Genomic DNA, 27676 nt, shown 5'->3' with positions numbered 1-27676 from the left:
TCTCCCAACCCACCGTACAACCGAGGGCACCCGGCCCCTGAGCGGTTCCCGGGCAGGCGGCGGGAGCTGCCCAGATCAGCAAATTGCATTATTTTTGTCATCGCTCCGTCCTTCCCGGCGCACTAACCTGTTCAGGGGCACGTTTTAAAGAAGTATGGTCGTTCCGCCCTCTCCGCTCACCCCTGCTGCGAAGCACCGGGGGATGCTGCAGCCGGGGGGGGGGGGGGGGCTCCCCGAGGTGCCCCAGCCCGCACCCCCGGGGACCCGTCCGCGGAGCAGGTGGGGGACACACCCCTCCCCGTCCCCCCATTTGCTGGGGAGGCACCGTCAGGCTTCACCCTGGAGGAAGACGGGGGGCAGCCGGGGGTGTCTCCGCACCCCTAGAACCGGCTGCCGCGGCGGGAGCACCGCGCCCCCGGGACCGCCCCCCCGGGGCTCCGCACTGCCCAGCGGTGCCAGCTGGCTGCCCAACTTCCCGCGAAGTCCCGCCGCCTCCAAACTTGGGGAGCCGTGGCCCGGGGAGCCACCTTCCCCCCCCCCCCCCATCACCACCGGCGCACCCACCTCCGCCGCCTCTGCCCCGCTCCGCGCCGGGCGGCGCGACCGCCGCTCGCTCGTCCTTCCATCCGCGCCCGCCGCCTCCACCGGCTCTGCCCTGCGGCGGGGGGGCGGAGGAGGAGGAGGAGGAGGAGGAGGAAGAAGGGGGAGGGAGCAGCCCCGCGCCGCTCCCCGGCCGCGCTGCGCAGCCCGGGAGGCGGGGTGCTGCCGCTCGGCTCGGCTCGGCCCCGCCGGCTCCGCGGGGGGGTAGGGGGGGTCTCCAGCGGTGCCCCGGGGAGGGGCGGGGGGCAGACCCGCCCTGCTGCCGGCGGCTCTGCGGGGGAAGCGGCGCGGGGGTCCCGCCGGGCATCGTCCCCGCGGCTTGCCGGCCCCGGCGGCGCGGCCGTCAGCAGCAGGAGCTGCCGGCTGGGCTCGCTCGGAGGGTTTTGGATGGAGATGGGCCTCTCCGGAGCCATCCTGTGGGAAAGTCGAGCTGTCGTGAGCAAACGGCTTTTAGGTGGAGCCAGTATCCCCAGTTGAGTGGGGGGCAGTCAGAGGTCAACCCGAGGAGACACATTCTGCTGCCAGGTCTCCATCGCTTGAGCAGGTCAGGTTTGCGTGCTGCGTACCTCCCACACCACACGCAGCACGTACCACCATGATCCAGTTTTGGAATAGCAACAGCACAAACATTAGTTAAGAAGCTGAAGTCTTGTACTCGAGAAGTGCAAGGTTCATGTGCATGCCCCATCCCTGGCAGTGTTCAAGGCCAGGTTGGGTGAGGCTTTGAGCAACCTGGTGTAGTGGAAGGTGTCCCTGCCCATGGCAGGGGGGTTGGAACTAGAGGATCTTTAAGGTCCCTTCCAACCCAAACCATTCTATGATTCTATGATTCATTTTCAACCAAGAGGATCCTACCATGCATACATAAATAGGTATATGTAAATGTATAGTCTGCCTATTAAGTCATCCACGTGATATATGCACGTACCTTCTGTGGTGTAACACACACAGTTTCACATGAAGGTTTAATGCAACACTTGCCAAGCTGATGGTATCAGAAGTTGTTGTGCAGCTGTGTCTGTCCGTGACTGGCCACGGTTTGCGTGAGCACACTGGAGGAGGGAAGCTCTTTGTATTCCCCTCCTAACACTAAATGAACCCACTGTTGGGCTGAAATCCACGTGTTTAATATTCAGCAACATTATTTCTAAGGAGCTGAGGTGATGAAGCAGGAGCTAAATATGAAAGAATAGTGAATATTGTATTTTAGCATTGCCTTTTGTGGTCAAGTCCATCTTTGGTTCTAACTTTCAGAAGCATCGAAGACTTACGCAGATTTGTGGGAATCTTTTTTTAAGTCAAACCATACCTAACTTAATAGCAAAATACAAACCAGAAGCTTCCAAATTACACAGCTACAATTGAGAGTCAAACAGTTTAAGGATTTCCAACAGATGATTATACACCTAAAGACTAATAACTAAGAGACTTGACTTAAAAATCACTCATGCACAAGTTTCCTACAGCACAGTGGATGTGTCTCTGTCCAGGTCACATCTGATTCTCACTTAATTCTTAGCTAAAAAAAATCTCACGGAATAAAACACCTGACTAGGTGAAACCTGTGATTCATAAAATATTCACACATATTCAATGTTTCTATTCTGGGTTAAATGTGCTGCCCTCCAAGGCCTTTTTAGGCCTCCTGAATAGCAATTATGTTCAGCCAGATTTCTGCATAATTATATTCCCTTCCTTTTTATGTATTTAAAAAAAAAAAAAAATCAGAGAGGCTGCCATGAAAACAAGATTTTAATTCCCCGGAGAAATCTCTGTTCACGCTATTCCTCACCAACCATCAGCTGGAGTAAATATCTTGATGGGAATTACTACATGTGGTAGTTCAAAGTTCCAGGCACTCCATAGAGGTTGTGTCTACTCATCTCACGGACACTTACAAACTGTCTTCAACATTACCTGACGAGACGGGGAGGAAAATCCAAAATTTTATGGCATAATAAATCACTGTCCAGGAACTAATTGTGTTACCATGAACAATGATAGTCAGAACAACAGTCAGAATAAATAGTCTAAAAAATCTAAAAACTAAGACTGAACTTTAATTCTCATGATTCAAGGTGTTCAAAGAGGGAGGAAATGAAGAGATTTCAGCATAGAAATTGTAGTAAAACTTTCTCTGGCTAGATTGAGTTTCGTGAAACGAAAGCTCCTGACCTCCACCTCTGTAAATATGATTTCTGCTGGTTGCCATGTTTACTCTGCAACGTATAAAGGATCATCTCTCTTCTAAAACAAGTTTGTACATATTCCTACATATACATAGCTCTGAGCAGGCTTATCTGGTAAAAAAGATGGGAGAGCCCTTTAGTAGTGCTGAAAAGCAGGCACGCAACTCACAGTGCAAGTGTGTGAATTTTAAAGGTGATTTTTTAAGGTAGGAGAGTCCTTCCTTATTGTTACTGGCTGCATTTCGGGGAAGAATTCTGAGGAAGAGCACCGGTGGCTGGGTTTGACAGCAGCTGAACTGTGCATTTAGAGCCAGATTTAACTCTGGGATAAACAAATCAGATTGTGTCCTGAGAGCAGGGCTGTAATGGGATGCTAATCCGGGGAAATGGACTGCTCTTCCTCCGCGTGCCTGTTGCAGCATCAGCATCTTTAGGTTATTCTCCCAAAGAGGGGTCAGAAATGCAGATGTTCCTGCTTTGTGCTTCCCTTCTCCCAAACTCAAAAACCAGAGGAAGGAGTTCATTGCCCGCAAGCACCCAAGAGGCTTTTGCTTCCCTCTCCAGCTGCTTTTTGGGGAGCCCTTTTCCCATGACCTCCCATCACCTGGCGCTGCTTTCCAAAAGCTTTTCTCAAGGGATGTTGCTTCATGGTACCAGCATAAACGAATACCCTTACGTCAAATTGTAATCGCGCCAGAAACGGATGTGGGTTGGGACAGGAAAAGACAAAAAACTTCCCCAAAACGTCTCTGTCCCCCTTCTGCCATGAACCGCGAGGAGCAAACGAACGTGCCGAGTTCCCCAAAAGAAATGCCTGAGGGAGCCGGTTCGGGATTCCCTCTTCTACCAGAGAAGCAAAGAGGGAGCTGGAAGCAAATAATTTACTGGGTGGGGACCTCTAAATTCAGCTCGGGGAGTTTCCATGCAGTAAGGCTGAAAAACCACAAGGTGATACATATGTTGTACTTAGCAGTTTTTAGGACTTAACACTGGGATGAGGCTGAGCCGCTGCGCTGCGCAGAGGCACGGCAAAGCCTGATTTCACGCAGACATTCAATCCTGTCAAATTCAAATCCTGTTTCTAACAGAGGTTTGTTAGAAACAAAACAGAGGCTGTTTTTAACAGAGGCTGGGGTTAGGATGTGCAGCCACAGCACCCCGACACCCCTGCAGACTATTTTGGCTCTTCTTCTAACTCTGAGGCTGTGATCTGAGCTGCAGGTTGGTGCTATGAGAAAGTTGCAGAAAGATTTATTCCTCGTAGTGGTGTGTTCTCCCATTAAAATATTGATATAATTCTCACTGGGATTAATGCAATGTGTATGTTTTAAAGAAATGCACTATTACTTTTATTTTCCCCATGGTATCCTGGCAACAGACACATTCCTAAAATATAGATCACTAATTTCATATCTTATACATCCTTTGGCTCTCAGTAAAGGATATATCAACCTTCAAATACTCGGAATGCTTTTTTGCAGTTTTCCCAGCTTGGATTAGGAATTACTCTTCTTGGCATGCACATCCCTGGACTGCATCTGGGAGTTCTGGCTCAGTCTTTAATTGAAGACAATGCTTTTTTTTTTTTACCTAGACTAGGCAAAAATTAATACTGGAACATGATTAGATAAATGTGTCAGAATTTGGTTTCCCACAAATGTTCTGTTAGATTTTAGTGATGTATGTCGAGAGCCAGTATCTGTTTGCCTAACACCGTCCTTTTATCCCAAGTTGAATGCCCTTCAGGAGCCTAAAGAATTCCTTTTTCTTTGTGATATTCGTGCCCTCCAAGTACTTGTTGAAGGGTATCGTTTCCCTCTTAGTCATCATTTAGCCAAGCGATACACATATTAAGTCTCTTTAATCTTCACTCATAACTCAGTCTCTTCAGACTCTTAATCATTTTTATTGCTCTTCTATGAATTTCTTCCAATTTGTCTGCATCTCGCTGGCAATGAGGTACCCAGAATTTAATGCCTTATTTTAGGTGTGATCTCCCTGCAGCAATACAGAAGACGTTGCCTCCTGCTACTTTTATCTACCACTGATTTAACAATATGCTAGAATCATGAAGTAGCTGGGAATCAAATTAAAATAGATTTTAAATGGTTCAGCACTCAGAATTACCATAATTCTTTTGTGACGCCGCACGCAACGAGAAAGCCTGAAGCTGGTGGAAGCCTGCTGCTTTTGGAAATACATGCACGTAATTCCTAGGGCAGGCAAAGCTTTTAAACCTGCTCTGTGGTTTCTAAAGAAATAGGAATGACGAGTTAGGATTTAGAAGACCCATGGAGATGGGTTTGAAATGGTGTCAGAAAGAGCTCTGGCTGCTGATGGCCTGAGGGCTTCGCACTGCTCCTCCTATGACTCTTAGATACGTGACACCAAACAAGGGCTTATCGCAGCGATGGTAAAACTAGGTGAGCCAGCCCACAAGGAGCTTGACATTAAGTTGGTTCAGGCTCTTATTTAAATTGTTTGCTTTACAAAGAAAAAAAAATGTCTTTAGAAATCTGTAACACATCATGAGCTTTGATTAAATAAGAGCTTGAGATAGCTAGGAAGCAGGCTAAAGATGCTCTGAGACCTCTCAGATCTCTGCTGAAATGATCAAGTGGCTTCTCTGTGGCCACTGCATGTGGTTCCTGACTAAAAGCACACGTCACTGCCATTGAAGCCACCAGGAGCTCGGCTCCTGGCTTTTCCTTTCCCATGGGAACATCCCTGTTGTTCCATATTGCTCTTGTGAATAAGGAGAGAAGAGTGTTACTCATGGAGGCGTTTAGTTTCTCTTACAGAATATTCCTTTCCCCTCTGTGTCATATATTTGAACTGTCACTCTCCGAATCTGTTATGTATGGTAATATATTTCGCCTCTGAGCCACTGGTAGGGAATTGTAGGTCACTGGGCCATTTCATGTGCACTCCAATACCTGGAGTTTTTACTTTCATGTCATTTATTACTCCTCCTCCAGCTCCTGAATTCAAAATGAAGCGTTTAAAATTTGATCAGGGATGTGTTCTAACGAGTGCTTGGATTATATGTGCACCTATTTCCTGAACTAATTTTTACCATTCTATCTACCTCAAGAAAAATCAGATTGATTGCATTTTATAAGCTCTTTTCCCTGCATAATCTACTCTTTCCCACCTGTTGCTTCTCATTCATGCCTAAACCTGAAGTTCCTTGCAAACCCCAGCCTTCATCAAGGGCTTCAGAGTTGAAAAAAAACCCAGATTGTGACATGAAGCAAATACACATATAATATGTGTGCAGGGATATACATGCACATATGAATCTTTTCTTAAGATTTATTCACATTCTGGATAAACACCTCATATTACTGGACAAAAAGATGACTATTTCCTTTAGCCATAATGTATAAATATTTCAAGTACCAAGGCTGATTGGTTGATGTTGGGTTTGTAGGATGAGTGCTTACCACATGGACTCACCGTTTGTTGCAATAGAAATTCATGCATGAAGAGCAAACCCTCTGCCTGTACGAGAAGGGATCATAGAATCACAGAATCATGGAATGGTTTGGGTTGGAAGCAACCTTAAAGAACCTCTAGTTCCAACCTCCCTGCCATGGGCAGGGACACCTTCCACTAGACGAGGTTGCTCAAAGTCTCATCCAACCTGGCCTTGAACACTTCCAGGGATGGGGCAGCCACAGCTTCTCTGGGCACCCTGTTCCAGTGCCTCACCACCCTCTGAGTGAAAAATTTCTTCCTTATATCTAATCTAAATCTCCCCTCTTTCAGTTTAAAGCCATTGCCCCTTGTCCTATCACTACACACCCTTGTCAAAAATCCTTCTCCAGCTTTCCTGTAGGCCTCCTTTAGGTGCTGGAAGGCTGCAATAAGATCACCCTGGAGCCTTCTCTTCTCCAAGGGGGACCCCAGCCATCCCTCACACCTGATGAAAATTTGCTACCTACCTGACCAGTATCAGGGCAGGGAGGGACAAAAATCTGGAACCTCGCCATGAGGTCCCCTCTGCCATGCTTTTGCACGCTCTGTTTTTGCCCAGATGGTACCTGGTTCAAGGAACAGCATGGTCAGCAACTGTTCCCGTAAGTATGAAGTCACCGATGAGGTCAATGCATGAGATCAGCCTGCTTTTAGAAGAAGAGGTTACCCTTCTGCAGAGATGGCCCCTGCCATGCTTCTCTCCCTCAAGACCTGATGATGGGCTCTGACCCCGCACAGCTACAGCGAGATGAATTTCCAGGCATGTTTATGCTAGATCAGCCTTTGGTTTAGATGTGCAGATAAAGTCATTTAACTTGCTAGATGCTACACGAAAAACATCAAGGTAGATCAACTGTCTTTACCATCAAAGTTATGTAAACCATTATTACAAAGATAAATCACATACCTCCTTGCTGACATAATGATAAATGTTTTCTCCAAATGTTATCCTGTCTGCTAATTTCAGAAAAAATGAATATTCCTTTTTTCTGCCTTTTTTTTTTTTTACTAACTCAGGCTTCGTTACAAAGTCATTTCAATTTGCAATCATTCTTCCAGTCCACCTGCAATGACAGAACTGATAAACAATTTCTTACATTATAATTTTTAATGACTACCATAGTTGCAACCGAATTTTGGCTTAGGAAGAATACCCGAAATGACAGAAAATAAGGATAAAATTCAATCTGCATCATACAAGCTGAAGAAATAGCATGGGAGGGATGAATTCATACAGATATTATCTATTCCTAACGCATATTTTTTTCCGATAAGTTTCTACTCACATAGTTAAAACACTGCCATACTTGAATCTGTAAGGAATCTCTTAGTTTCTCCTTGTGCTGGTAACTTCATCTCTCCCAGTGCCTAAAAGCTGGAACACGACAGTGGAGCTTCTGCACGCTGCTAATATCTTGCTGAATCAGGCAGTTTGGTGCAAAGCCAACTCCTGTGACTCCTGTGGTCTCGCATGAGAAATTACTTTTGTCGAATAAGTGTTGACCATTTAATATACGGTGCTCATGACTCAACATATATTCCGAGAGCACTTTGAGATATTTCCATACCGTCTCTGTATTTTTACAACCTGAACATATTCCCTGGAGATTTATTCAGCTTTGCCCTTTTTTTTTTTTTCATACATATTTCCTGGGTTTTTAGCGGGGAGCAAAAGAGGGAGCCTAACCATGGCAAGCAGCTCGGTTAATTTAGCACAGTCTTGTCCTTTCCAGTTCACCCACCTGCAAAATGGGAATAATAGGCATTAAGGGAGAATATTCACATGTCTAGCTTGAAACCTCTAATGTTAGGCTCTCCAGAGGCTCAGCAGAGAGAAATAGCTTCTAATTCAGATGCTTTGAATTGGCTTCTAATGGAGCCTGCTTCTCTTTGCTGGTTCCCCAGTAAGGGAGACCAAGTTCTCAGCTCAAGCACCCCTACATCAAGCACTTCATTTACATGCTGAAAGCCAGACATTGCGAGCATCCTCTTTCATACCTCATCCTGCAACCATTTCCATGCTCAGCTTTCCACTGTGGAGCAATGTCTGATTAACTCGGTGTTTTTTCACACATGCAAGGTGGGGTGGGTTGCAGGATGAAGACTACGCACACCCTCAGTGATCAGCAAGGATGAATGAGTTAGTATTTCAACAGCACTTTACATGTGTTAAGCTCGGTGAAAGTGCTATTAATTATCAATATGGTCAATCATTATTATTCCATAGTGGTTAGAGCAAACTACTGAGACTCAAGATCTTTGCGCTTCAGTCTCAGGACTGCAACTGTGAGACACTGAGCAAGTCACTTCGCTTCTCTCATCCTCGTTTTTCCTGTCATAAGGATATCTGCCTGGTTCTTAAGTGTGATGTGAACCTTAATTATGCTTGAAAAGGGCTTTGAGAACTTCTGGTGAAAAGTGAAATATTAATGTCAAGCGTTACTATATAGCAGATGAGACAGAGCAATAGTCTCACCCCCTATTCAAAGGTCTCGGACTGATGCCACGGAGAACTTCAATGGCTTGTGAATTCTACCCAGAAATACTGAGGACAGAGCAGCACATCGAGCCAGTTCTCCTCAAAGTGAGAGCCACGAAGCATCACCAGGGAGTTCAGATTTGGAAAACCCATCTCTCTACTGCTTTTCTTCCAGTTGCACAGGCAAACTCCCCATTGGTATGCACAAATGGATATTTGGGTGTCTAAATATCCGCTCCTGGACACAAAAACACAATTTGTGAGTGTGTTTCGCATAGAAGGACTGGCACAGAAATCAATCTTTATTTCAGAAAATCTTCTCCTCAGTGTTTGGTCCTTGTGTTGATCATATGAGTTAGATCCCTATTACAAATGAACCTCGTGTCCCAGAAACTAATATGCTTTGCTCGAGAACCAAGACTTTCTGTATTTCATCATCATTCTGTTCGTTAATGATTCGGCTTTCCTGGCAATGATGAGAAACGTTTATTTCCCTGAAGTGTTTCTGGATGGCAAAATTATCATGTTAGTTGTGGGCAATTGATGCTGTATTAACTTGCCAAGGTTATATTGCTATATTTAATCCCACTCTTTGAAAACCTGGCCACCTTCCTTCACACCTCTGGTTGCCACGATACCCTTTGGCCATTATTTATCTATTCAATTCACTTTTATGCTTAAGACAGTGGCTGCCAGCTTCTGGCTGCTTGAAAGCATTATAGCAGGACAAAATGAAAACATGACAGTGACATAAACACTACTGAGAGGTCTTAGTCTGCATTTTGAGGACAGCTGTGAATCAGAGTGGTGGAGAAAGACAGATTAGCAATGCCAATGTAGAGAGGTGAATGTGCATGCTGGAATCTACATGTTACTATAAAATACATCTGCATTTCATTTATATCCAGTGCTAGCGACACTGTTGTAACGTTGCAGAAAAAGCTATGTTGATAGCAAGGCCAGGCTCTCGCACAGTTCCTTAAGCTGTCCAGGGTCATTGACTGAGTCAGCAGAGGTTCTCATAGTGATACAGCCACATTTTCTTATTTACATCTACCACCCTCTTTACATCTACCAGTCAGAAACAGAGAAATATCTTATTCTAGGCTATTATGGACAATAAATTCTTCTTCATTTCGAACGTCTCAGAACTTCTCTCACCAGGTCTTTGCTGACTCTCCATCCCATTCTAAAAACCAGCTACCTTCCCCAGACTGGAAAGCCAAACCCAAATATCTGAGATGAGATGAATCACATGTCCACACATATACAGTTTTTGTCAAGACGGTGTTATTGGTGAATGTTTTGGATAACATGGGACCATCAGCTAATACAGATTCCCCGTGAATTCGACCACGCGCTCCCCTCCACCAGAAGATTGCACTCAAGAAAATTGCATTAATGCAATGTCAGGCTTGAGATCTGCCATCTGCTTAACCGGGAAACCTTAAAGTCAAATTCGCTATCAGAACCAACGCTTGGCTGCTCTGCAGTTGCCATCTGCAGTTTTTTACATTACTGTTTATTCTGCTAAGTTTATGCCTTCGTATGTAAAAATGTCCACAGACTAGAAAAGCAAAAGAGCAATGTGACAGGGTTCAGCGCAGTAAAGACAATAACTTTAAAATTATCAGATTTTGTAGACTTCAAAACCTCAGGGCTTAACCTTACAGAAACCCTTGGGTTTTAAATTTCAAATCTCTGTGCTTGGTATTCGAAATCTCGCAGTATCCTTATTCCCTCTGACTGCACGTTCAGCAAATTGGCATACCTCTCATGTTAGACTAACAAAGTGCCCTAAGTCTGAGAGCTCTTTGTTCAGAATAGGTTATCCACTCTGTTGTAGAACACACGACTACTGGTATCAATTGCTCCTATAGGAGCTTTTAGGTCAGCGCAGCGTATGCTGTAGTAAAATCACGCGAAAAGCTTCGGTGCTCGGTTTCACGTGCTCCCAATCTCAAACTCAGCCTACGTATTAACAAAGAAAAATGCTTGAGAAATATACAGGGATGTAAAAAACCTCGTATTTGATGATTTACTTAGAGGTGACTCTTTTTTTCAAAAATGCGAAGTGGCACAGCGTAAGAAGGAGCAAACTTCTGTGTGGTCGACTCATTAAATGAGTTCTACAACACATTTTTTTTCAACAAACTCTTCCTTTCCAGTGGGCTGCAATTTCAGGATTTTGTCCGCTTGTTCAGGACTTCCAGCGGTTCATATCAAGCAGCGAGACCTCTGGAAATGTTTGATGTGTCTCCCACAGTGATGAAGATCAAATGTTGGGATCATTCACAGCCAGTCTGGTGTTTCTGGGCTGTGCCAGGCTGACGGCTCTTGCCTTGCACAGATGGGCTGGAGACGTGCAGGAGGTCTGACGTGCCTTGAGCAGCCTGAACTGACCATGCACTTGCAGATCACCCTCGGACAGGACATCTGCACCTTCCTGGAAGCTCTCAACACTGTGAGACTATCCTGGGAGGACATGACTTCTGGCTTTCCTTCATTTTAGCACTCAGGAACAAAATCATGTGCGAACACAGCCAGCCCTGTCAACTCAAGCTGGTCTGGCATGTCCTGGCTGAAGCTAAGGCTGCTACAAGCTCAGGTGGCCTATAAACCATGGGGAAAAAGGATGGAAAAGGAAAGCTGTCGCTTTTTTTTCCTTTTCTGGATCAAAAAAGAAATGCCAGTCTGACCCATATGCTGGGAGCCATGTAGCACCTCAAAAGACCTGTATACACACTGGAAGACAAGTGCCCATATGGTGTCTTCATGCATTCATTGCAGTGCTGGTGGGCGGCAGAAATACCTCGGGAAAGAGTTGGGGCTGAGAGGATATTTTTAATAAAACAGACTGCAGTGATCTATAATAGGAAATAATCATTGAGCCTTTTTCACAAATATCTAAATTTCTATCTTATATACTTTCCCTTCCAATGCTGGCAGAGAAAAAGCAGAAAGGAAAGCTTTTCTGTTCTATAAAACACTGAATAAATTTCCCAGTTACCAGTGTTCTGCTGTATCAAGGTTACTGTTAACTTTATTAATATTCATTTCCATTTACACTACTGCAAAGTCATTAACGTGATAAGAGTGTTATTATCTTTATAACAATAAGTATTTATTAAAAGCATGTACGGTGAAAATTGGTAATATGATGAAGCATTGCAAAGTAGAATGCAATGAATCCCTTAGGAAGAATAATAAAGATTTCTGGCTCGTTTTATTCCTCCCAACAACTTTGCACTATGAGAAAAGCAAGATAACAATGTAGGCTTGAAGCCGCTTATCAGAATTTGCAAGTGCTCCGAGTGTTTATCCTCAGTGAGAGCTGGAGGGATGCATTTCTAGAAAATTATTACTGTCTGCCCTTTTAGCAAGAACCTATCTTGCTGGTTTTGTTTAATTAAACTGCCGCTGCCGATTACCACCTGCAAATAACGTAACAGTTCTGGATGGTGACCCTCGGAAGGCACTCGGCAGTCACCAGGGTGTTGCGAACTGACTCCCTTTGCACTCCCTGCACATTTATTGAAGGTGGGAGATCTGTTGCAGGATAAAATTCCTCATTTCTGTCCATTTTCCTCTTCCTTCAAAGAAATCAAAAGGATCCATAATTGGTGTGGCTGATTAAAACATCAGCATTTTCATCCCAAGCTGCAATATTTGCTTTGGTCCCAAACGCTATGTGTTTATCGAGCCTTTCCTGTCGCCCTGGCAAGGGCTTCCTCCCGGGGAAGCTGCAGCAGGATGCTGCCCGCTCTACTCTGCTCCTCTTCCTCCCAGCCAGCCCTCTGGAGCACTGCCTGCCTAAATCGGGTGCTCATCTTCCTCGTGCTGCCGGCACGTCCTTCTAATTCCAATTCTATAATCAAGGTTTTATTCCTGCTTTATTTTTTTCCCCCCAGGAAGAAAAAAGTGGTTAGCTTTATGCTCAGCTGTTTACCCAGGCTCCGGGGCCGGCAGCTACGCGAAGGTAGAGCGGTCCCAAAGTACAGGAAAACAAAGAGCCGTCCTTTCCGCCCGTACGCTGTGTTCCCTGCAGCTCGGCTGGAGACTTCCTTAGGCAACAAGAAGTCCCATCGCCAGGCTGCAGCTGAGTCTGGCAAGGGTTGCTGCGTGAAAAATGACAATCTATTTTTTTCTTTTTAAACTGGTCACCAGCTGAGCAACGGCTCCTGGTGCTTTCTGGCTGAAAAGGTGACCTCTGATAAACTTTCTGGGCCAGCACCTTCTTACACACACTGCAGCTGTGCGCTGTAGCTGAGGACTGCAGCTTGCTTTATTAGCTGCTCCAGACATCCTCTCCTTTATTCCAAGTCTCCCCTTTTTCAGCCCAATGCTAGCAAAAAAAAAAAAAAAAAAAGTGTGAGGACAAGTGTTAATGACGTACATGTTCTTAATTGAATTGCATGCAACCTCTGACTAAAGTAGCTGAATTCTCAGCCAGAATACAATCAGAAAACCTCCACTTCCAAGTCTTTTTCTTCTTTGGAACACAATTTTTCTGTAGGGAACTCTTTTGAGTTCAGTTGAAGGTTTTGCGCTCTTTCCAATGGTCATCCAAGAAAAGATTGTTCCCCATCAGTTTTTGGATGCGTTCAAGGCCAGGTTGGATGAAGGTTTGAGCAACCTGATCTAGTGGAAGGTGTCCCTGCCCATGGCAGGGGGGTTGGAACTAGAGGATCTTTAAGATCCCTTCCAACCCAAACCACTCTATGATTCTATGATGAGGATAATCGACTCTGGAGTAAGATTTTCCATGATGTATGTGAGCTGTACAGTCAAGATGGTGTGAACCTGGACTCTGAGCTCTATTTTCAAGATGTGCAGAGACATGAAATACCATTACAGTAGAGTGTAATGCTAATTAGGTTCCGTTTTCCTCCTGTCTGATTGGCCCAGCACAGTTTACCGATTTTATTTATGAATAGACTAGACCAATGTTTAAGTGTTTACTTGAATACCTGCTCATCCCACATACCCATAAATCTTTATTTTCAGTAATTTTTGCAATGTTGTCATCACAGCAGGAACTCTAACATCCCAACCTGTTCTTTTCCAGAGATGTGTTATTGCCCAGAGCCATTCCCACACTCTCAGTGTTTGCTGCTGTCCCCACCTCTGTTCACCTCTGAGATACCTCCTGTGCAGCTGTTGAAATGTCCGTTTATCTGTTTTTAGAGAGATCCAGTGCTTTCAGATCACAAAAACAAATAAATAAAGTGCTCAGAGAGCTGATGGTTCCCATCACAGATGCGCATCGGGTCCCGGGCGCTGCCCAGTGTTTGCAGAGAAATATAATGCCTGTGCTCAGTCATACTTCTGCCCTGGAAGACAAAGAGACGGTTGGGTATCTTGGCTTGCACAGTTTGGTTGGGATACAGAGGTGGGAGGAGAAGGGACAGCAAACACTCCTCAGGCTGCACTTGCAATAGGACAGGACGCTGGCTGCAGTCCATCGGTTACAGCACCGCTGCCGATGCCGTTCTTTCTCATAGGTACCTTGAAAGCATTGCTCCACTAAATATTTTCTATTTTCTGTTTCTGTCTTTCTAAAGTATGCTAACTTTACTTTTAAGGTTCTCAGCAGCTTTTTCCTATTTCAGGTACTATGCTTAATTTATATTGGAGATGTTACTTCAAATAATAAGAACATGAACACGATAAAACATAGAGGTGAAAGAACCACAGCTAAAATGACACATTTATTTTATGTCCCAGATGCCTTCACTTTTTCCTTACTATTTGAATTCTCTCTTCTCTCCGTATTACAGGTTTAGCTTTGATCCATCCTGGCAGAATCAACAATCTTTTGTAAAAGTTCTTTTCAGTCTGAGCCCTTTTTGTGATAACAACTAAATCAGTATGGAAAGATTTGGATTATATTTGTGTGTGACTGTGCTATTGATCCCTCAGCCCAGGAAAAAACAGATGAAATGAGTGTGATTTGTAAATTTGACCAGGAGGAGGGGGCCAGGACGAAGCCAAGCACAGGTCAATGCCGTGTGTGATTCTGCAGAGACTCTGACAACCTCAGAAAATCAGGTTGAAGTGTTTGTATGACATAAATTCAGCTTCTTGAACTCACTGGGGACCTGATTTTCTCCAGGGAACATTTTCAGCCTTCTAATTTACCTTACGCTGGTTACCTGCACACTGTGGAGAGATGGCAGCGCATTCCGGCTTGCAAGGGATGAATCCTGTCTTGAGCATCTCCATTCCTACCTCTCATTCACGCAAATCCAGCTTTGATCCCACTTGTTTGACCGAGGGCTTTTCACTGGGAAGGGTGGAGAAGGACTCGCTTTGGGTTCTTCTCTGAATTTCCGTTTTTCTGCGGTGAAGATAATGTGCCTGTTTCTGGCACAAGGTCCTCGTATCCCACCGCCAGCTGCTTAGGCCTCTTCTCATCTCAACCAGGACTTGGCTCGTTGTAGCAATCATGAGGCAGATTGGTCTGAAGGGAAACAACGATGCCTGTCTGACACTGTGCTGGGAATTTTTTCATCCTTTTTCTCCTGTAAAGCATTCTTCCTTCCCCAGCCTGCCCTTAAGAATCTAATTAGCAGGCTAATTACCACCTCCGTACTCTTGCTCTAGCTGACCTTTGCTGGCTCATGTTCTCACTTTGCCTTTCCTTGTCAATATAACTTTGTGTCGTAGGTCTGCGAGCTCTGTGCTTCTGCCTCTGTGCGTCGCAGCATCGCCGCGCTCTACTCGATGGTTATTTTTATTCCGCGCTCCGACGAGATTGAACTGCGAAAGGGCTGTAAATTTTCAACCTCGAGAGGCTCTTCATCAGGCAAGAAATAACTCTCTGCACCTACTTGATATTATCCTCCTGTTAGCTGTTTGTCGCCCGACGCGCCTTCCTCCCCGCTCAGCCTCCTGTGTCAGTTCCACTCAGCTGGCAGAGCTGCTGCTTGCCAAGAAACTGCACGTTCTTTTGTGTTTTCTGATCCTCTGACTTTAATATAAAAGCAACAGCACCATTTTGATCCTGGTTGAATCTAGTTCAAAGACTCGCCCTATCTCACCGTGGCGATCTGATGTCAGCAAGCAGTATTTCACAGGAGCAGATCCCCACGCTGTCCTACAGGAATAACTTTTTATGGCTTAAACACGGCTGCTGTTGCTAATGGCATTTCCACACAAAGAGATGCTCACCAAAATAATGAACTGCATTTAATACATTGATGCTTTGTGCCTGATGCTGTCCCACCAGGATACCAGGCAGCCAGGTTGCTTCTACAGCCCAGCTGCCCCACGTCTTGGGAACAGTTTGATCTCCAGCTCTTTTGCGAGTCCAACCTGTCCTTGGGGCAACTGGATATCGCAGCGCTCTGATAGGTGCATTATTAATTTTCAAGACACGGTGCCTCTAAAAGCCAACCACCACCCTGGGAAGTATGTCATAAAACAAATATTCCTTTCCTGCTGAAATGCATTATTAAAGCCTCTACCCTATAAATCCCAAGTAGATAACACTCTCCGTGGCACCTTGTAAAATAAGCAATTTTCTGCTACCAAGGAAACAAATTCTTTTCCTCAATCGTATCTAAACTCCACCAACATGGTGACAGACGCGACATTGCATCTGAGTTTGTTTTTGACAGCCTCATACATTTCTAACTCTGTCAGCAAGAATAAGTGTATGAAGCTTTTCACTTTAAAGAGCTCTGGAGAAAAATGGACTTTCTGGGACCTGTTTCGCCCTTGTCTACACCCAGACTTTATGCCATAACATTTCCCACCATTTCCACCATTGCTTCATTGCAAGGGTGAGGTAGAATTAAAGTGCCAAGATCAAATCTGGACCAAGTTGCCTTTTGAACAGAGGGAGTGAGGCTGAGATTAAACAGATAGACATTGTAGGTTCCCAAAAATATGCTTTTTCACCCCCAGAACATGTCAGAATGAAGCTTACCATGTATCAAACCCTCACCTACAGCATTGCTGGGGCAAAAACAGGGAACATCTGGTCACTGTATCAAACAGCCTGTTCTTGAAGAGGGTATCATGACACCAGGGCTTTAGATACCAGCACGTTCAACAGTATTCTTGGAAAATTCTCTGAAAACATTGTTAACGCACGAGAAAAGCAAGCTGCAGGATGCAGTCACCACCGTGCCTGCCGTGGCAGGACACAGTCACCACTGTGCATATCGTGGCTGTTGCAACCCTTGCTTAGACATGGAGCCGGACCTGGAGAAGAGCAGTTTTGCAGCAGCAGTGTTTGAGGTGAGGTATCAATTTTGACTACATTTTCTAGTTTCCTAATGAAACTGTCAAGATTTTCTTTCAATAAGATGTTAGCTTCGTGGTTTCTTTGCTGTTTGGTTTTGTTTTTTTCACTATAGCACTACAGTATTGCTTTTTGATGATTATTGTATCAGCAAACGTTAACATTTTATTCCAGTTTGAAAGGAGAAGAAATGAAGAAATCCCAGCACTTGCCTACAAAATGAGACTACTATTTTCTAAACAGCTCTAATCAGCTACCAAGACATCTGAAAATGATATCCTGTTTTCATCCATTACGAGCCTGTGTAGGTATACAAATTTATTTCTCAGAGTGAGAGGTCTATGGGATGATTCATTTCAGAAAGCTATGTAATGTCTCTCTCTTGTGTTCATTTCTAGAGCAATCAAGAGAGTCAACTTAGAAGTTAATTGTTATTTTTCTGTTCTTTGGAGCATAGAGTGTGTCTCCGTGTATTGAGCAGCTGCCAGCAAAGTGTTCAACATCAAGAGACCTTACCAGGGTCCGTATGTGACCATAGATTTTAAGCAGAGACATTTCCTTTTTCTTTTAAAGACAAAGTTCAATTCAAGAAATCTTTATCTACATTATCATGCATTCAAGGAGCAGCCTGAAGCCAGAATAAATTTGTTTCATATTATGAGTGGAAAATGGCTTGTTCTCCCATTCAGCAAAGACAGATCACTCAGCATATATCCCTTGTATTAAAGCCGCTGCTTCTCGCTACCAAAACAGAATTCCCAATAAGAAGACGACTTGCTTTCTTTTTCCTCTTCATTCTCATCATTCACATGAGGTGTAGCCCAGGCATTTAAAAGCGTTTCTATTTCAATATCCAAAAACCAAAGCTTAAGTTGATAGGTATTGCAATAAGCTCCCATAGTGGTGGAAAGGCTGGACTAGAACCACTCCACATAGTTATACTGGTATATTGGGGAAAATTCACAGTCACCTCCAAGTCCATCCTGCCCGTGAGAGAGCTGCATAAATATTTCAGTAAGATCTTCAGGGAGCTGGTCTACCCATTGGGAAGGGTGATATCAAGGAGCTCATCATACACCTGTCAAACGAGTATCTTCAGTCATGGGTCTGAAGAAATGTATGAGGGACTGCACTAAGCTGGAGATGGAAAAGGATGCTGTTCAAATAGTTAGAGAAAGACAGTGAAGTATGCCAAGACTCAGAATTGCCCACTCTTTAGTGTTGTTTTTCCTCTGATAGAACTTGTAACAAACTACTTTCCTTGTGCCTGAGGAAGAAACCCAAGACCCATGTCCATGAGAAAGGACCCACAGTGTCATTCAGTCCTGCCATAAAAAACAATTAAAATTCCTTCACAGGGAAACCAACTTTGGGTTGTTTTTTTCCAGGCTGCTATTATAAATAATAGCAAGGAAAAACAAAGTTTTTAATTTGTGCAAATGCTTTGACAAAGTTGTGCTTCATCCTTGTCTAAATATTGCTCCTGTAACACTGCCAAGGAATGGCCTTGAGTGTCTGCAGCCAAAAAACACAGACCTGCTCCTATCTGAGTCCCTGACACCTACGTATAATTCATGTTTGTGGTTGGTATTCCAGCTCTTCAAAAGTTGTCTGTGAGCCCCTCCTGACTCCCCTCCTGGGAATGCAGACTGCTGTTCCCTGACTTCTGTGTAGCATTTCAAGGGTGGCCATGGCAAGTTTTGCAAGGAAAAATATTTTTATTAGACAAACTGACAAAGCTGTAGAGAAAGGGCAAGCTTTCAAATAAGCAATTCCTTTCTGAATATTTGGACTTGCGTGCCTGGGTGCTTATCTGTTCTTCTACAGTAATCCAATAAAAGATAAACTCTCTCCCCCTAAGAGCCATTACCTCACTTCAACCCTAGGCCATCACGGCTAAAATACCGTGGCTAACTACAAAGATGATGATGGAGACAAGGAGAAGGGAATCTGTTTAACTAAAGAGAGATAACTTTATACAGAATGAACAGAAATGTAGTAGCTCTATTGCATAATCTGGCTGTATTCCTCATTTCAGCTTCTCCAGTTGGTTTCAGCCTGCATCAAAGTGAGAGAAACTCCAGGCAAAATCCAGTCGGAGGTGATATCTGTAGGATGTGCCTGAGCTCTGATGTTTCCATTGAATCTCTATTGACAGCAAACCCTCACTGTTAGGCACCAGGCTTTTCCCAGTGTGTCTGGAAACTAGAGAGTTCAATTAACTTTCACAAAAAGTGTTGTGAGAATAAACAGGAATTACATGGTTTTGAAAAACACAGGCTGAAGCTTGAAAACCTGTAGGCATTTTATGATTCTGCCATTTCACAACCTGTGAGCTTGCAGATTTGCAGATAAAATTACAGGAGGAGTGGAATTTTAAAATCCCATAGGATGAGGTCCTTGATTTTAATGAGGTGTCCAGACAAGACTTTTTGTTCCAAGATAGAGCTTATTTACATTCCAATCTAAAATTCAGAAAGTCACACATAGGGTGAACTGCTGAAGGACTACCTACTATTTTCCTGGGTAAGAGAATCACCTCCTCTTATGCATAAGGTTGAGGAGAAACCTCCAGTAAAGCATAAAATCGTCTAAATTCTGCTCCTGAGACTGTGCTGCAAGCATGACCTGGACCATTCTCCAGCTCATCACTACTTTAAAAAAAACATGTTTTCATACAGCAGATACGTCCAAGTGGTTCGTTACTCTGATAGATATCTGCAGATGATTTTCTGATCATAAAACCTCGGACACAGGAAGTTTCTGAACATGCTTTCTGGTGCCAAGGAAGGTAAATGCTGGGGAGCACCGTCTGCCAAGGAATTGTTAGTTGCTCTGTTATATCCAATGCTTTTAGTATATCTGTTAAATAAATCAATTTAGCTGGCATTACAGCATCTTCCTGCACAGAAAAGATATATAATGATGTGGGATTCTTTTTCCAAATCTCTATTGTTGTCTGGGTACAGCAAGAAATCTTGTTATAGTTCACTGCAACACTAGATGTGAAGCTCTTGAGTTATTTACAAATTCTGGTGGTCAGAACTACAACAGACAGAGACAGAAGCAGGGGGAGATCTATTTATAATGGAAAACCACAGGAAATCTGAACTTAAAAAAATCTGATCTTAAAACACAATATATGGCAGTTAAAACGCCCGATTATTTCTTTGTTTTCATGTGCAACCAAGTCTCTCTCATGAGTGCTGTGATATCCCAAATAATAACTTCCCAAATGCCAAGAAGACAGAAGATTTCATTGCTATTGTCCTTTAATTGATTTTCCATAGTAGTTGTCTTTTTCTGCAGAAACAAGAGAGCAAAGGCAGGTCTCCATCCCACAGTCACATCCATGACTCACATGTCTAATTTTCTCATGTCAAATGTAGCTCAGGGAAACGAGAGAACTAAAATTGTCGGGTTAATAAGTTAAATTTTCTCAAGTTAAAGCAAAGTGTAGGGAATGTCTTCCTATGAATTACAAAGTTTGTATCAATGTACAATATTCTAGGACAAGTACTGCATGTATACAAATAAAAAAAGACATGTGAGATCTGAGTTATCTGTTTCATCTAAGCATTTCTGTGTCCCATCAGTGGCTTCATTATTTAGACATGTCCCTCACCATCCTCTGTGGACACCTCCTCCATCATCCAGTAAAAAATAACACTCATTGTGGACTGAGGTGACACCAAATACAGATGTGGCACTGATCTAGTGAAAGACATGGTTCCTCTGGTGGTGCATTACTTTTAGCACCCTTTCCAAAACTTAATTTCTGAGTGTAACTTCCTTTGCAAACCCCAAACGCTGAGACACTAGTTCTGTTCATGCACATGGTCCGATGCAGTGCTGTATGTTCTCCGTATCTCTTTGCCATTGAAAGCGTTTGCTAGGAAAACCTAGTATCATTTTAGTGAGAAAGCTGTGCCCACAAGCTTCAAGTGTGGACAAGGCCTTAGCTCCAAGTTATCAGCAGACATCACCATGGCCAGACAATTGAAATAGTTAAATGAATCTGGTTTTTAAGGTCAGGAAACGGTGAAACAGTGAAAATGTTACAGGAAAGCGTATTTTACATAACGCTGCTCTTAGCCCTGAACCAAAAACACTGAGAATAGCCTGGAGGAGATCAAGGCCTTTCATCCAGTTCCAAGAGAGTCTGGAAACACTCACATTTAAGTTTGTTAACCATCCTTTAACCTTTCCTCCTCTTTCTCTCCGTCTACTGTGGCCTCTCCACATGCACCTCCTTCCTGTTTATTAGTTGACTTTCTTTTAATAGAAGAAGAGGAGACCGCTGCGATAACTCCCCCCAGACTCAGCTGCTCTACGATGGGTTTGCCACAGGCAGGAGCCCATCGCCATCGGCTGCCGCTATTACTCCTCTTGTTGACACACTGACACGGTAGATCTAAGGAAGACATTTTTTACATTGAGGGTGGTGAGGCACTGGCACAGGTTGCCCAGGGAAGTTATGGATGCCCCGTCCCTGGAAGTGTTCAAGGCCAGGTTGGATGGGGCTTTGAGCAACCTGATCTAGTGGAAGGTGTCCCTGCCCATGGCAGGGAGGTTGGAACTAGATGATCTTTGAGGTCCCTTCCAACCCAAACCATTCTATAGTTCTATGATCCTATGATTTCTCAATAGGTATGAAATCCTCTGAAGTCACGCTCGTTGCCTAGACCTGCTGCCCCGTGAGCAGAATCTTGACTTTGCCTCCTCTTCTGTGGTGTAGCCTGGCTAACCAGTCCTCAGACAGGGCTTTTATTGCCTCGGAAAAATTTAAAAACACAAACCCCACAAAATCCAGGTTGGATGAGGCCCTGAGCAACCTGATCTAGTTGGAGATATCCCTGTTCCTTGCAGGGGGGTTGGACTAGATGACCTTTGAAGGTCCCTTCCAGCCCTAACGATTCTATGATTCTATGATTCTATGAAAATTCTAGCTGCCATGCTGCCACTTCAGTCCTGCATCTCTGCGAGCATCCAGCCATCTGGCCAACACCTTCTGTAACCTGTCTGCTTCGGTTTTCATCGCACTGAAATGTTTTTCCTCTCTCTTTCTTTGCAGCATCACAATGATGGGGAGTCGTACAATTTTACAGCCTGAAAGACTCTCTCCCTGCGGGGCTGCTCGGTTAACCGGGAAATCAATGGTAAGGTCAAAAACGGTATCGGGGTGTGGGACTTTTTCTCTGCAAAATAAAGGGGTATCTGCCATATCTGTGGGACACAGGGCTAACCTGGGAGAGAGGAAAGTTATCATTTCAGACTGCTTTCCAAGTGGAAAAATTATTTTAACATGAACAATACGTTCTTGACAGTTGTATGGTATTTGCTGACTCCAAATATTTAATTTTAATAAAAAATTTCAATAAAAAAGTGCTTAATTCTCTTAATGAACTCATTATGTGCTGAGTCCCTTGGTTTACAATTAGAAAACTAGAAGAAAGTGAAGAGTAAAATTCAATTTTGTTCTTTCTTGAGCTTCTGGTGAATGAGGAGGGTGCAGCAGCCACGGAGCCACGGCTGGGCTGGTACGGCGGCTCTCCCATCTCCCTCCCCTGGCACCACCTGAGTCGGTAACTGATCTGCGCACAGGAAACAAGCTGCAAAACAGTACAGAAAATGGAATAAATTCTGATTTTCATCAGGTAAGTGTGCTTTGCGAGACTCGCAGAAGTAAAAATTCATTAAAAAGAGTCACAATATTTGAGCACTGAGCTGTAACCGGGTGTACAAGTGGCACAACGCTTTTGAGAAAGAGATGCCATCTCTTACATAGCCCCTGCTCTTAGTTAACCAGCTTTTAAAGCATGCTGATGTTGTTGCTCTTCTTAACGCATTTTAATTCCACTCTTAATGTTTTTGCACGCTCATGCATAGCCAGGGACATTGCCCTGAAGAACTATTCACTGGGAAAGGGTGCAAGAATCCAAGCCAACGATGGGAGGGGAAGCATGTGTTTCCTTGTAGAACCAAGTAAACAATAACAATGCCACATACCGTGTAATTACCACCGCTCCCTCTTTGCGCTCGTTGTCTCCACGGGCTGGAGTGGTTCAGCAGGTAGAAAAGCAAGAGAAGAATAGGGCGAAGGAAAGGGTGATGCCTTCTCTGACAACTGCCTGTCATGCCAACCGCCCACTCATCACCTAACCTAACCATGTCCAACAAGACAGCAAAAATAAGAGGGCAGCAGATTCAGAGAGCTGTGGGGCTGGACTTGGAGCACAATGGGAATATTCATCCCTATTTTATTACCTCTCCCCATGGGATCAGCCCAGGGTGAGCAGCTGCTTGGCTGTGCAGCGAGAAGCCAAACGTGCCTCCATCCTGCCAGAGCGACGTTCCCCCAGAGATGATCAGCTCCTACGCAGAGAGTCGGTGGTTTGCTATTGCTCTGGAGCAAGGAAGGGCTTTTAAAAAGGGTCATTGCCATTGCCACTGATTTGGCTTCGTAGAAGGAGAACAGCTTGTGTCTTCCCCAAGCAGACTTCTGAAGGTCGTTCCCAGGTCAGCACGGGCTCATTTGCAGCAGAGCAAAGTGCACCGTTTGCACGCTCACCTATAATTAAAGACCTGCAGTTTCGTGCATAGGTATTCTTTAAACATCTGTAAGCATAATTACAGTACACCACTGAAACAGCTTAATATGAGGCAGGCGTTCTTTTTCGGTGGGAGATTGCTTTTAACGACGCGGCGTACGGTAGAGTTTGTGGATGAGGCCAGAAGTGCACCCAATTATCTCTCTGCTGGCAGCTACTGTACTTACACTTAGATTTTCACAGTGACACACCAGGCTTTGCTTCATGATGACTCCCCTTCCTCTTAGTGCTTAATTCTCCATGCACCACTTTAAAAATTAAGGATACAGCCCCAAGCCTGGGCTCCATCTATCCAATTAACCGCGAAGAATGCTACAGAGCTCAGTGCCATTTCCTTATGTCTTCCCTCTTCATCGCTTTGACGCGTGCTGATAGCGCTCTTTTCTTAGCTGAGGAGTATACTTAGTATCTGTTTCACAGGAATTATTCTATTTTTGCCAAAACGCCCACTGTTTGCACAGGCTGTGGTGTCTGCAGCGTGGCAAAGGGTGCTCGGAAGGAGGCTGAGTGTAATTTATGGCCGTTTCCGCAGAATTCGTCTTTATCCGAGACTTTCAGTGAGGCAGAGTTGTGGGGAACTATTTGGTGTCTGAGACACAGTTCTCACTTGGGGGTTTTTTCGGCTTGGAAAAAGGGATTAAGAAATCAAGTTAAGGATGTCTGAAAAATCCGAGCTGTTTTCCAGGGACTTTTTATTTTTAACTGGTTTTCTGTTCTCTTTCCTGCTTGCCTGAAGTGTCACCCCTTCTCACTTGGGGTGTTTGCAGCCTCGTGGGGAAATCATAGCTTCATAGCACTGATCTGAGGTGCCTTTACTATGTAGGATCCGAAGCCAGGGACCCACCTGGGGATCATTTTGGAAGGGAAGGAATCAAAGTTTCTCGAGATCAGAGTCCAATTTTCACCGCAAATAGGATGACTGGAAAGATCTGTTGGATAAACTGGGTGATCCCACAGGGCTGGGAGGCTCTGGAGTTTCTCCTTTTGCTGGAGGAGGCACTGCTAGGATTGAAAGTGAAAAGCAGAACTGTGAAGTTTTCTGCCATCACACAAAGTCTGCAACTTTATTTTTTTTAGCATGGGAAACAGAGAGAAAGAGAAAAGCAGCTGCCTAAATAAGGAACTGGCTTAGGAAGAGAACGTTTTATGAACAAACTGTTGTTTTGCAGGAAGAGGTCAAATCTGGGTTGGGGAAGAAGATACACAGAGACTCAAAAGTTAGAGATGTTAGATGTTAGTATGATTGAGAGTGGAGAAAGAGAAATCAAGAAATCAATGCTTGCAAACAGCAAAATGGAAATAGCCTGGGAGGTTAGAAGGAGAGGACACGGGTTGTGTGTCCTAGCAGAGGAGCAAGGCTGCTTATGTTTTGTGAGGCTCTTTCTCTCCTGTTTCCCTGCTAGGTGGCGAGCGCTGGAGGAACAAAATGTTGGTGCTGCTGCTCTCCAAACAGATGAACCCACCACAGTCCCCAGCAATTCCCTCCACCCGGGCAGTGCAGGAGCTGCAGTTTGGATTTGCGGATTTTTTTGTCTCTCATAATAACGACGTTCAGTGACAGATGATCACCTGGGTGACTGCATGAGGTTCCTGGGATGAGTCCTCTCTTGTGTGTGCCTTCCTGCGTCATGGCCTAATTCTCATCGTCACAGACACCAATTGCACAATCCAGTCTCTATTTTCCAGCTCACAGTAAAGCAGTCATGTCCAGCTGGCTTAATTCTGTCCCAAATGTGACCTGTGGGAAGTCACAGATCACGCAACTTCCACTGTCCCACTGACTCACGGACCTCCTTCTCCATGGCTGATGAGCAATCCAAGCCACTGGCTATGTTTGGAGCAAAGATTGTGCCAGCAACTTCTCCATCAAGTGAAGACACACTCGACGTGGGACGTGGAAAACCTCCTGAAGCCCTCCCTACAGCTTTCTAACTGCATCTGCGCAGAGCCCATGGAGGAAGGCACAAGGAACCACAAGGCTGTCAGCATTGCTGCTTTTCTGGTTTGCAGTACACACCATGACCCAATGGGCCAGATTTTGTCCTTAGTGAATCCTTATGGTCACATGGAGGCCACCTGCTACAGCATGGTGACTATCCCATGGCATCGAAGGTTGGATGGTCCTGGTGCTAACTGTCCAACCTCTCTTGATGCTCAGAAGAGAGGAGCTGCCACAGCACTTACACCTCTGTCCCTGGAAAAGGGGATGATCTTTGCAGTGTCAAGTGATAAGCATTCACCCAAGACTTTAGGTTTAGGTTTCTTTTAGAGTCAACAGGGAGAAAAGGATGGCAGAAACGGTCCTGGGGATGTTTCTTTCTATGGTCTCTATGGAGTGCTTAGAGAGCGAGCCTAAATACAGATAAATAAATTTTAGATGCTTTGCGTTAAATAAGAGGTGTGTTGCTCTCACAGTGTGTGCTTTGAGTGTGACCCATTGTGTTTGCTTTGCCCGCACCCACCAAAGCCTGAGAATATATATTAAGGATTAATTTCTCCCCTGGAGTTTTGAATGTCAGAATTGCATCCTGGTAGTCATACCGATACTGTTTCTACACAGCCTTACAAAAAGTAAATTAAAACGCATTATGTTTCCGAGAAAGATTTGGACTAACAGAAACAACACTCGTCTGTGTTTGGTGGTGAGCCATATTTCAGTGTGTTCTTCTCAATAACAGAATATAAATAGACTATATTTTTATACTAATCAAATTGGGAGGCATTTTCATCCAATTACTTTTTGCCTGTAAGACCAGCGAAAGCTAGAAAGCACCTACATTTGACTAAATAACTGTAGTTGCATTTTGTGTGGATTCTTTTTGGAAGCAGTTGGTTATGAAGACAAGTCTTAGCAAGTATTTTAAAAGAATATAACAAATACTGTATAACTAAGACATCCTAATGTCTTGCTGTATTCCTGCAGGATCTGAATTCCATTGTGCTTCAAACTGAAGAAAAACAGAATTTTGCAAAAGAAGCTAATGTGTCTTCTTCCTCTCCTACTATAATTGAAGGCAGAATCTATTTTAAAAGCAGCTTTTCTTTTTACTAATTCATCAAAAATGAATTTTCTCTGAAAATATTTCTCTATGTCAATTGGCCCACAGTAAAATAGGATATTCTACAGCTACGAGTCCAGCTCTTGTTCCCAGGAAAAAAGTTATCAGTTTTAACACAGGTCTGGGCTTCAAGTGGACTGGATCCGCTTCTGTACCTACTTCTGTCATATTGGGTGACCTTAGATAAGTCAGTGCCTGAAACTCAGATATCCTCCTTGAAAAATGAAGATAATTCTCTCCTAGCTCACAGGGAAGTTACAAGCTTTAACCAAGCAGGGTAAGTATATAGCAGCTTGAAGAACAGCAAAGAAATACCAATAAAAGAACAAGTTCCATTCTTCAGGCTCTGGCAAAATTCAGCATTGACCTCAATATCTAAGAAATGCAGAAGGGAAATTTCTGTTTGCAAAAGCAGAGAAATGCATACACATCAGTAGACAATATAGTTTCAGCATTATAAATGCTGCCTTTTTTGCAAGGATCTAAAGAGAACATCCTTTGCAGATGTTTTTTGTTCCATGAATCACATTTTTAAAGACTTATTCACTAGTATTGAAAACAACTTGGTTCTGCTAGCACAGTTTTGTTCAGTTATATACGAAGAATTAGGATCCATCAATCTTTCTCAGCTCTCTTTGGTGTGGAAGCTGCAGCCATCCAGAGGGTGTGCCACCGACATTCCCTAGTTTTGCTAAGGATCTGGGGTTTTCGTCATTAGACAAGATAATATCAGCAAATTACTTTAAAGATGTTTAAGGCTATTGCCCTTTTGCCTGTCCTCGTTAGTGTCACTTAATAAAACACTGACCCTTTGTGTCAAGTGACGTTGACGGCTGCACATCACGGCAGCCAGCCGAATTACCGCAGCACCAGGACACCAGGATAAAACTTAAAAGGAAAAATGTTTATCACTCGCTAAGCAGATGTTGTGGTTCAGCCCAGACAGCAGCTCAGCCTCCACGAGGTCCTTCACTCACCCTTCGCCCTCAGGGAGGTGGAGAGGAGAA

General features: G+C 44.2%; 1 long non-coding RNA gene across 1 annotated transcript; it reads left to right on the top strand.

The window, feature by feature from the left end:
- Positions 1 to 16903: 16903 nt before the first annotated feature.
- On the top strand, positions 16904 to 22318 carry LOC147528222 (uncharacterized). The gene is made up of 3 exons (XR_015222349.1): positions 16904 to 16995; positions 17174 to 17303; positions 22074 to 22318. It is a non-coding gene; the product is annotated as an uncharacterized LOC147528222 (long non-coding RNA).
- The last annotated feature ends 5358 nt before the right edge of the window (positions 22319 to 27676 follow it).

This window comes from Tauraco erythrolophus, chromosome 9 (genome assembly GCF_009769465.1).
Source record: "Tauraco erythrolophus isolate bTauEry1 chromosome 9, bTauEry1.pri, whole genome shotgun sequence".
NCBI lineage: Eukaryota > Metazoa > Chordata > Aves > Musophagiformes > Musophagidae > Tauraco > Tauraco erythrolophus.
The sequence above is the reverse complement of the archived record's forward strand: the minus strand, read 5'-3'. Positions and strand labels throughout refer to the sequence as shown.